This window comes from Diabrotica undecimpunctata, chromosome 11 (assembly GCF_040954645.1).
Source record: "Diabrotica undecimpunctata isolate CICGRU chromosome 11, icDiaUnde3, whole genome shotgun sequence".
NCBI classification, from domain to species: Eukaryota; Metazoa; Arthropoda; class Insecta; order Coleoptera; family Chrysomelidae; genus Diabrotica; species Diabrotica undecimpunctata.
This window is the reverse complement of record NC_092813.1, coordinates 7,495,961-7,507,593: the sequence shown is the minus strand read 5'-3', so window position 1 is coordinate 7,507,593 and position 11,633 is coordinate 7,495,961.

Sequence of the window (11,633 nt, the reverse complement as noted above, 5' to 3'; positions counted from 1 at the left end):
CTTTAAACTGTGTTTCTCTCAGCTTTTCAGATACAATATTTTGGACATTTCAAACGGAATTTGTCGGTACACACAGGTCCAATTTTTTTTAGCAGCTACAGGTTTTCCTGTTCTAGAAGTATACCCATGTCCAGAATTCTTTAGTCTTTCCTCTTTTCTTTCAACCAATTATCCACATTCCTTTGTCTTTTTTTCCCTTCTTGACTAAGAGAACATTACCAAGTGTTGGTGTTTGGAGATCTTGGTGTATATTTTACTTACATAAAATACAGTAATGTCAATGTTGCCTCACAATAAGGAGACATCTAGATGAAAAATGACACAGAATACAGTTACGTCAATGTTTCCGCGTATTTGTGAAAAAACCTTAGAGCAACATTAACATAAAATACAATTGCGCCAATGTAGCACCGTAGGTGCAAGCACACACTCGACCTATCGAAGCACAACTATATAACTACGACATAAACTCATTTTCGATAAATTTTCAGTTACGTCAATGTTCCACCGAGACAGCGATATTTCCTTTCGGTATTATGCTACTTTAAATGATTTTTTTTACATTTAATTTTATTTTATATAATGTCCATGATCATTCAGTTTTTTTTCCACTTTGGTATTTTGCACCATACACATAATCTTCCCATTGTTTGGTTTTCATGACATTTATGTTGCCCTCCATGTCATCTCACCATCCTCTTCTCTCTTTCTGTCTCTTGGCTCCGTTGAATTGGCGTCCATATTATACATTTTGTATTATCTCGTTTACCGGCCCTTTTTGTTCATTCTTTTCGCTGTAAGTCTTCTTCTTTTTTCATCTATTATTTTTGTTTAGTGTTCCCTATGTTCTACATCTCTTAAATTTTGTTAGTTTTCTGTTTTTTTAATTTAACATATCTTTTTTGTCAAGACTTTCAATTTCTAATTCAGAAATGTTCTCAATATACGAATTAAACAAATTGTGTTCTTTTGTTATATGGTATCAGAAAATATTTTTCATTCTATCAGTCCTAGAATTTCGTTTTATCTACCTACTTAATATGGACACTTCTGACATATATTATACATTTTAGGGTAGATGACTTTGAAATCAACTTTAACTTGAAAATACCTACCCGAAAAAGTATATTGTGTGATTTGTGGAAACCGCAACCAATAAAATTAATTAAAATTAGTGATTAGAATATAAAAAATGAGGAACACCAGGAAAAAACTCTGGATATTATCCCGACATGGTAAGTAGTTCATATTACATTTTTTAGTTTATTCTCAATACTAACATCAAACTCTAGTTTAATATGTATGTGAATATTTTTTAAACTACTAGGTGTTATAGATTCCTACAACACCTAGGTTATATGGACTTCCTAAAATCCATAAACACAATTGTCCCATAAGGCCTGTTGTAAGTTTTTGTAACACTCCAGTTTCTATATTGCCAAAGTTTGTTTATAACACAATTCAGTCTATCACTAATTTTAAACCTAAGTTCTTTAGATCTAATGGAACATTTAAATAACATTAAAATAGAAGAGAGTTTTTATTTAGTTTCTTTTGATGTTTCCAATTTGTTTATTTCTGTACCAAGAGATGAAACATTACCTTTAGTACACAACCTTCTAAACAATTGCAACATACCAGCAAAAGACAAAGATACAATCTTAACTATGCTTAAATTTTGTCTTGATCAGGACTTCTTCCAATTTAATCAAAAAATATATAAACAACAGGTTTAGCAATGGGATCTCCATTATCACCTTTTCTAGCTGATATTTTTTTAGACAGCTTAGAACAAAAATTTGTATAGCTCTCATACAGGGAACCCAAGATGACGCTTTACAGATTTTGGATGTTCTTAATAACCTCCATCCTAACATCTCTTTTACATTGGAACCGGAATCTGACAATAGGTTGAACTTCTTGGATATGACTATATCTCGTAATAAAGATTCTCTAGAGTACAATATTTACAGAAAACCTACCCAAATAGATCATGTTATACATGAAACATCTAATCATCCAACCCAACATAAAATGGCTTCTTTCAATAGTTATATTCATAGGTTACTCAAATTTCCACTTTCTAATGATAACTTTAATTTAGAACTTAATACTCTCAAGCAAATTGCTTTCAATAATGTTTATGATTCCAACATCATTTATAAGCTTCTAAATAGAGCTAAACTCAAAATTGCAGAAAAGCTTGCATATTCATCACAATGTTTTCTTCAACCTAATGCTTCAAACAACATCAGATATTTCTCCTTTACTTATATTAGCAACGTTTCCAATAAAATATCTAAACTTTTTACTTCTACAATTGAAAACATCAAAATTTCCTTCAAGTCACACAACACTTTAGGTTCCCTTTTAATCAACACCAAAGATAGGATAAACACACTTGAGAAAAGTGGTATTTATAAATTAAAGTGTAATTATTGTGATGCCTCTTATGTAAGTAGAACTATTTGAAAGTTATCTACTAGAATTTCAGAACATTTGAAAAGACCAATCACTTCAAGTTTTGGTCAACACTTATTATCTAGTAAACACAATTTTAACATCAATACTGGTGTTTAAATTCAAATATGGTTGTATAAATTAATCAATACATTTGTCCTCCCTGTATTCCTACGATCCCTATAAGTACCGCCATCGGGCTCGTGGAATGCGTCCCTTTAAGAGAGAAGAGCACCAGTCGTTGAAAAGAAAAGACGCAACCCGGCACGTGAACCCATGCACACATATTGAATTGATTTCGTTCGTTGTTTTGTAGTGCAAACCCTGGTAATTAGACCCAGCGGTAAGTTTTTACCTAGTTTTACCTAAACCTATAAATTGTCTTTGATTGTTTATTGCAACCATTTAAATTTTAATAATTATTTGCACCAATGAGTAAAGGTCCATTATTTTCTCGCCAGAGTTATCGAAGGAATAGTTCTGTTAATTAAGTACTATTAATTTGTAATAGTACATTTGTTTGTTAATACCCCACATTGGTCCTTCGAGCCGGATTTAAACTCATTTGTTGAAAAATTATTTTTGTTTTATTTAAATTTGAATGGTTGGTTTCGTCGAATGTCGTATTTTTTATCGTTTTGAGGGTTCTTATCTTAAGTTTGCGTCTCTTGTCGTGGCTCGAGAATAATTTATGACCTTTTTGTAAAGTCGACCATATGGGACTTTTTAAAAGGGGATTATCGTCGTTTTAATAAAGTATCAAATTACAAATCGGTAATTTCGGGGTTTTAGACCACATTTTTATACATTTTCGTTTGTATAATATTATTGAAACTTGTTAAAAATTTTAAATGGAAAAACTTGAAGAAAAGAATAGGAAACTCAAATTTTTAAGAAAAACTGCGTTAAATGATATTCAGTTAATTTTCGATTTAGGTTTTAAGCCCCTTTCAGACGTTTCTATTCGCCCTTTATTTAAAATTAGACTAGAGGAGTTAGATTCGATTCGCGAAGAGTTCTTAAAACATCACACTAATATTATTAGTAATATTCTTTCTGTACCAGACGCGGATACGAGGGTTGAAGAAAATGTTCGGGAATTATTTTTGGAACAATTTTATAAAATAAAACTATTTAGTGCGGAATTATCTGAGCCACAATTTGAAACTCCAGAACCGTTTAGATCAGTAGTAGTTCCACAATCAAATATTCGCTTGCCTAAAATAGAGCTGCCTAAATTTAAGGGTGATTTTAAGGAGTTTAGTTCGTTTTTCTTCTTCAAGTGCCATCTTCGTTCCGAAGGTTGGCGATCATCAGGGCTATACGTATTTTCGAAACTGCTGACCGAAACAATTCGTTGCTGCTACAGCTATACCATTCCCGTAGATTCTTTAGCCAGGAGTTTCGTCTTCTTCCTATGGACCTTTTTCCTGCTATTTTCCCTTGCATAATTATTCGAAGCAGTTCATATCTTTCGCCTCTTGTAATGTGTCCCAAGTATTGCAGTTTTCGTTTTTTGATCGTAAATATGACTTCCTTTTCTTTATTCATTCTTCTCAAGACCTCGACATTTGTGACTCTCTCGGTCCATGATATTCTCAGGATTCTGCGATACATCCACAGTTCAAATGCCTCTAATTTTTTGGTATCAATCTTCTTCAACGTCCATGACTCCATTCCGTAGAACAGCACAGAAAGTACGTAACATCTCATCAGGCGAAGTTTCATTTCAAGGCTCAAATCTCTTCCGCAGAACACTCTCTTCATTTTAGTGAATATGGATCTGGCTTTTTCTATTCTTATTTTGATTTCTGCTGAGCTATCGTTGTCTTCATTTATAAAAGTGCCTAAATATTTGTATTTGCTAACTCGATCGATAATTTCATTGTGTAAATATAAATTTTGAACATTTTGTGTTGATTTCGATATTACCATAAATTTAGTTTTCTTTATGTTCAAAGATAGTCCATATTCTTCGCTGCAGTCTGCTATCTTATTTACCAATGTCTGTAGCTCTTCAAGTGTTTCTGCGATCAGAACGGTGTCGTCGGCAAATCTCAGATTGTTTAATCTAACACCATTTATTTTAATACCTACAGATTGCTCAGAGAGTGTTCTATTCATTACGTCTTCGGAATAGAGATTAAACAGGGTTGGTGACAGTATACACCCTTGTCTCACACCTCGCTTTATTTCAATTTCTTCAGTGGTATTATTCTCTACTCTCACTACTGCTTTCTGATTGTAGTACATATTTGCTATTAGTCGGATGTCTCGTTTATCTAAATTCTTTTCTGTCAGGAGTCTGATTAGGTGATCATGCCGCACTTTATCAAAGGCCTTGTTGTAATCTATGAAACACATGAATACATCTTGATTTATGTCAAGACATCTTTGAGACATAACGTTCAGTGCAAACAACGCCTCTCTTGTTCCAAGTCCATTTCTGAATCCAAACTGGGTATTATTGATGTCCATTTCCAGTTTTCTGTGTACTCTAGAGTGTATAATTTTCAGAAATATTTTCAGTACATGGCTCATCAGACTGATTGTACGGTAATCACTGCATTGTTTGGCATTTATCTTTTTTGGTATAGTAACAAAGGTGGATAAAAGCCATTCTTGTGGTATTTGTCCTGATGTATAAATGCTATTGAAAAGTTTAACTAAAATGTGAATCGAGTCTTCTTCTATTAGTTTAAGGATTTCCGTTGGTATTTCATCTGGACCTGGGGCTTTACCATTTTTCATTCTTTTTAGTGCGTACATTACTTCTTCTTCCGTTATTTCTGGACCTTCGTCTCCTTGTATGTTACTTAGCTCAGATTGTTGTCTATCATCTGCAAAGAGTTCTTCAATATAGTTTTTCCATGTCTTCAACTGTTCTTCTAGTTCTGTTATTATGTTTCCGTTGACATTATACAGGGTATTTGGCTGCTTACGTTTTTGTGTACCTGCAAGTTCTTTCACTTTTTTATGTACATTAAAAATATCATGTTTTGCCTGCAATTGCTCTATTTCTTCACATTTTCTTTTATAAAAATCTTCTTTTGCTATTCTGATTTCTATTTTGATTTCTTTCTGTATTTGTTTATACCTCTGTTCGTTTTTTCCTTTCATTATTCTCCGATTGTCCATGAGAAGAAGGATCTTATCAGTCATCCACCTTTGCTTTATTTTTGGTTTTTCTTTAGTCAGAATTTTCTTCACAGGACCTGTTATCGCCATTTTTACGTTTTGCCATTTTTTATCTATGTTGTTCGTTGGCTGAGATGTTTCTTTTTCATGAAGTATTTTGAGATTATTATTAATACATTTTTGCAGTTTCTCCTTTACCTCCAGGTTACATAAATGACTGACGTCTATCTGATTTGCTCTTCTTTTCTGCTCCAATCTTTTTAGTTTAATACTCATTTGCGCTATTAGAGGGTTATGGTCTGAAGAGACATCTGCGCCTGGGTAAGCTTTAACGGATTTTAAGGAGTTTCTGTATCGTTCGTTTATCAGTAAAAAATCAATCTGGTTTCGAATTATTCTTTCGCCATTGTCCTGGGGTGATTTCCACGTATAAAGTCTTCTCTTTGGTAAGTTGAAGAATGTATTAGATGCAATCATGTTATTCTCCTGGCAGAATTGAAGTAGTCTGTCACCTCGTTCATTTCTTTTGCCGAGTCCGTATTCTCCTACATGTTTTCCACTTTTTCCTTTACCAATTTTTGAGTTAAAATCACCTAGAATTACGGTAATGTCTCGTGGTTTCGTCGATTTTAATACTTGATTGATTTCTTCGTAGAATTGTTCAATTTCGTCCTCGGATTTATCTGCAGTAGGTGCATAGATCTGTATGATATTTAGTTTACTTGTTTAGTTCGTTTTTAGACTTATATAATTCGGTTGTACATAATAACGCAGGCCTAGCAGACGTAGAAAAGTTTAAGTATTTGAAAGGATGTTTAGAAGGGACTCCACTTAGTTTGATTCATAATTTGTCAATAAATAGCGATAATTATCAAATTGCTTACGATCTAATTGTTAAACGCTACACAAATGTTCGTCGTTGTGCGACCGCGCATTGGGATGCGATCTTGGGCGTACAGAAAATATCGGTAGTTAATTCGAAAAGTCTGGCTAAATTAGTAGATACGTTTTTAGAAAATTTAGCCGCATTGAAAACATTAGGTCTTCCGACAGAACATTGGGATTTTATTATGTTTAATTTACTTTTGTCGAAATTAGACGCGGATTCAGTAAAGTTATTTGAGTTAGAAAATAAATCGAATAAAATCCCGTCATTTCAAAAATTGGTAGAGTTTATTGAAACTCAGTACATTGCTTACGATAATTTGAATAGTAGCTTAAGTGAATCTAAGAAATCGTCGAGGGCTCCAACTTATACGGAGCCAAAGTGTAATTATAAACATTCCAATGAGTCAAGGCATAATAGTAGTTCATCCTTTGTTACAAATTCGTCGTCAATATGTTGTGCTTTATGTAAACAAAGTCATTTTCTTACCCATTGCTCGTTGTTTTTGAAAAAATCTCCAAAAGAAAGATACCAATTTTGTAAAGAATCTTCCTCGTGTTTTAGGTGTCTTAATCAGGCTAATCATTCTGTCAAGTCGTGTCCAAAGGCCTTTAAATGTAGTAAATGTAATAGTCACCTTCATAATAGTTTGTTGCACTTTGATAGAAATCGTTCCAATAGTCAGTCGTCCATAGAAAATACTAATAATCCAGGGGCATCGGGAGTCGAACAAAATTCGCCTGAAATATCACATTGTGCTGCTAGTTTTATAGGGAAGAAAAACGAGACAAAAAAGGAAATTTTGCTCGGTACCGTTTTAGTTCACGCGATTGAGAGTAAGGGGTGTAAACAGCCCTTGAGATATCTGCTAGATTCAGGTTCAATGAGTTCGTTCATTAGTCGTAAAGCTGCCAGTAGATTAGGTTGGCCTAAAACTCCTTGTTCATTTGAAGTTAACGGACTCAATTCGATGCAAACGAAACTGAATCAAGGTCAAATAAGTTTTTCTATCCAACCTCGTCATCAGTAGTCACCGGTGTTTCACTTGGAGGCTATTATTACAGATCGGGTTTGCTCGGATTTGCCGAGCACCAAAATTGACATATCGACGTGGAATTATATTAAAAATTTGAAGTTAGCCGATCCCGAATTTAACTGTAGTCAATCTATAGATTTGTTAATTGGTTGTAGCATATTTTCGAAGGTGTTGTTAGAAGGTAAAATTGAAGGTAAAGCGGGACAACCAGATGCCCTAAATACCGTTTTGGTTATATTTTGTTAGGACCTACTAGCACACCTAACCTTTCGTCGACTTCGCTTGTTTGTCTTTCAACTATTGAAGACCTACTAAATTCTTCGTTAACGAAATTTTGGGAACTGGAAAACGTACCGGAAAAGCCAGTTTCAGAACCAGAAGACGTTCTGTGTGATAACATTTATCTGGAAACGCATAATCGGGACGTCTCGGGTAAATATGTTGTATCTTTGCCTTTTCGTGAATCGCCGCCTTGTTTGCAAGATAGCTATGATATTGCTTTAAATAGATTGCTATCATTAGAACGACGCTTACCTCGTCAACCAAGTTTGAAAAAAGAATATTCGAAAAGAAAAGGGGAAAGTATTATATTCCACATCATTGCGTTGTGAAACCAGATAGTGTTTCAAGTAAAATTCGAGTTGTATATAATGCGTCTCAGAAAAGTCCCAGTCGCGGTAAATCTTTAAACGACTATTTACTGGTCGGTCCTAAGCTGCAACAGAACATAGTCTCGCTGTTGTTGAATTTTAGACTTAATTGTTTTGCGCTGTGTGCGGACATTCGTCAGACGTATCGTAATATTTTAGTCGCTCCTGAACACACGGATTATCAATGCGTGTTATGGAGATTTTCTAGCTCTGAGGAAATTCAGGAATATCGTTTATTAACTGTTACTTTTGGAATAGTATCTTCGCCGTATCTCGCTTTAAGAACTCTCCAACAATTAGCATTAGACGAAGGCTCTCGTTTTCCTAACGCCGTCTCGCTTATTCGTCACGCTTCGTATATTGATGATTTTGTTTTTGGTGCTTCGACTCTCGAAGAAGCACAAACTTTAGTTGACGAATTAGTCGCTTTGTTAAAGTTAGGAGGCTTTGAATTACGGAAATGGTGTTCGAATGAATCCAAATTGTTGTCGCAATTTCCTGAATCCCATATTAATCCTCACTCCATTAATTTTGATCCAGAAGCAAATGGTCCTTCATTAAAAATCCTTGGTTTGAAGTGGATTGCACAGTCCGACGTCTTTCAATTTTCAGTCAAATTACAAGACGTCCCTTGTACCAAAAGATCGTTTTTGTCCGAATTAGCTCGAATTTATGATCCTTGTGGTTACTTAACACCTATTACCTTTTTTATTAAACATTTAATCCAACAACTTTGGGCAACCGGTCTTAAATGGGATGATCGTCCTCCTTCGGAAATAATTCGGGTATGGGAACAATATAAGAGCGAACTATCTCTTATTTCACAGTTCAAAATTCCTCGTTTTTTGAATATTTCCTCATGTCCCATCTTAGAGCTTCATGGATTTGCCGATGCTAGTGAAAAGGGATATGCTTGTGTCGTTTATATTCGTAGTATTGATACTCGTAACCTAGTTCAAGTTAATTTACTGTGTGCCAAATCGAAAGTAGCTCCTATAAAACAGATTACTATACCTCGATTAGAATTGTTAGCTGCTGTTCATTTGGTAAAACTTATGTCGTTTGTGTTAGAGTCGGGGAAGCATATAATATTTCAAAATGTGTATGCTTGGTTAGATTCTCAAATCGTATGGCACTGGATTAAAAGCTCCCACTCGAGATTCAAAACTTTCGTCGCAAATCGCATTTCGTATATCCAGTCCCATAGTCAAAATTATTCTTGGCATTATATCGAATCTCGAAATAATGCAGCCGATGCGCCTTCGCGAGGCATGCTACTGGCCGCTTTTCTATCAAAATTAGACTGGTTAACAGGTCCTTCGTTTTTGTATAATATTCCATTAATTTTTCTAGAGGTTCCTCCCTCATTGCAGGAAAAATCCTCTTTGGAAGAGATAAAGAAAGCTTCAGTGTTTGTTTCCACTCGTGAGGAACATTTTTTGTCTTGTTTGCTGAAAAATAAATCGTCTTTTACCTCGATCCAAAGAATTTTGGCTTTTATGTTGCGATTCGCGCCCAACTCTCGTTACAAAAAGGTCGAAACGGTCAGGACCATTGACTTTCGTAGAATTAGAAGACTCGTTGATTATTCTTGTCAGATTTACACAAGAAAAGTATTTTGAAGAACATCTTCAATCAAATTCTTTTCCAAAACCATTTCGTAAGTTGGGAGTATTTTTAGATGATAGTACTCAGTGTTTAAGAGTAGGTGGTCGTCTATCTCAGTCTTCGTTATCGTATGAAGCAAAACACCCGTTTTTGTTACCAAAAAAATCTCGTCTTACTACTCTTCTAGTTCGTCATTATCATGAGAAGTATTTACATGCTGGATTTAAGAGTACTCAGTTTTTGGTTAGTCAAAGGTTTTGAATAATGTCTTCTAAACAAGCCGTTAATTCAGTATTGTCCAAATGTATTAGATGTTGGAAACAATCTCTTAAAAACTTACAACCCCCTATGGGTAATTTGCCTAAATTTCGTCTCGGTGCCATTAAACCCTTTTCAATTTGTGGGTTAGATTATGGTGGACCGTTTTCGATAACCATGTCTCGTTACAGGGGAGTTAGAACTCAAAAGGCCTATTTGTGTCTATTTGTATGTTGCGCTACAAAGGCTTTAAATCTTGAATTAGCTAGTGATTTGATCGCGGAAGCTTTTTTGGCTGCTTTACATCGTTTTTATTAATTTTGTTTTGTTCGGCTTTTGTCAATATAATCGCGACGAAACCACCATTTTAATTTTAATTTTTTTTATTGTAGTTTAAGTTTTGAATATTTGTTTAAGATTTGTATAGGAATTGTTTGTATTAATTATCGTTTTAGTTGTTTAAGTAATGATAGTTTTTAGAATTCGTTTTGTTTTTTAAAGACCTTATGGCCTTTAAAGGGGGGAGAATGTTTAAATTCAAATATGGTTGTATAAATTAATCAATACATTTGTCCTCCCTGTATTCCTTCGATCCCTATAAGTACCGCCATCGGGCTCGTGGAATGCGTCCCTTTAAGAGAGAAGAGCACCAGTCGTTGAAAAGAAAAGACGCAACCCGGCACGTGAACCCATGCACACATATTGAATTGATTTCGTTCGTTGTTTTGTAGTGCAAACCCTGGTAATAAGACCCAGCGGTAAGTTTTTACCTAGTTTTACCTAAACCTATAAATTGTCTTTGATTGTTTATTGCAACCATTTAAATTTTAATAATTATTTGCACCAATGAGTAAAGGTCCATTATTTTCTCGCCAGAGTTATCGAAGGAATAGTTCTGTTAATTAAGTACTATTAATTTGTAATAGTACATTTGTTTGTTAATACCCCACAACTGGTTCGTCTATTTTACATGACATTAGTAGAAAGAAAAGCTATTTGGAGGTGAAGATTTGGAGATCACAAAGGAAACAAATGGAAACTCTCACTGTCTTAATACTCAAATTAATTTAAATTGTACTAAATTTAAACCTTTTTTTAAAAAATTTATTGCAGTTTCCCTCGTAGTGGACTCAGCTCAGACTTCTTCACTGAGTATACTCATTAAGAATTTATTAATTTCATTCTTTGTTCAACATTACTATTTTATTCTTCAATAATTTACAAAACTAGCTTGCTCAGGTTCAATTGATCTATAGTTGGCGTTAATTAAACTTTCCATACCTCTGCGTAATTTAAATATGCCATCTCCACAGTTGTATATTTCAACATCTCCCAGTGTTGGTCAGTTGGTCTTGAGTAACGCTTTTACATATTAATTTTATAGTTCTCCCATTCACTGGGGGTTTAACTGAACTACTTGAATTATACCCCATTTATACATTGCTTTCAATTTTGGTTTTTTAATTTTTAGTATTTTAATTTCAAAGTCAGATTTCTTCTTTTCTACAGTATTGATAGTGTCAACCACCCACTGTCTAATAGATTGTTTAAGTCTATTTCTTGCATTCATACTTTACATCCACTTCAATTGCTCTCA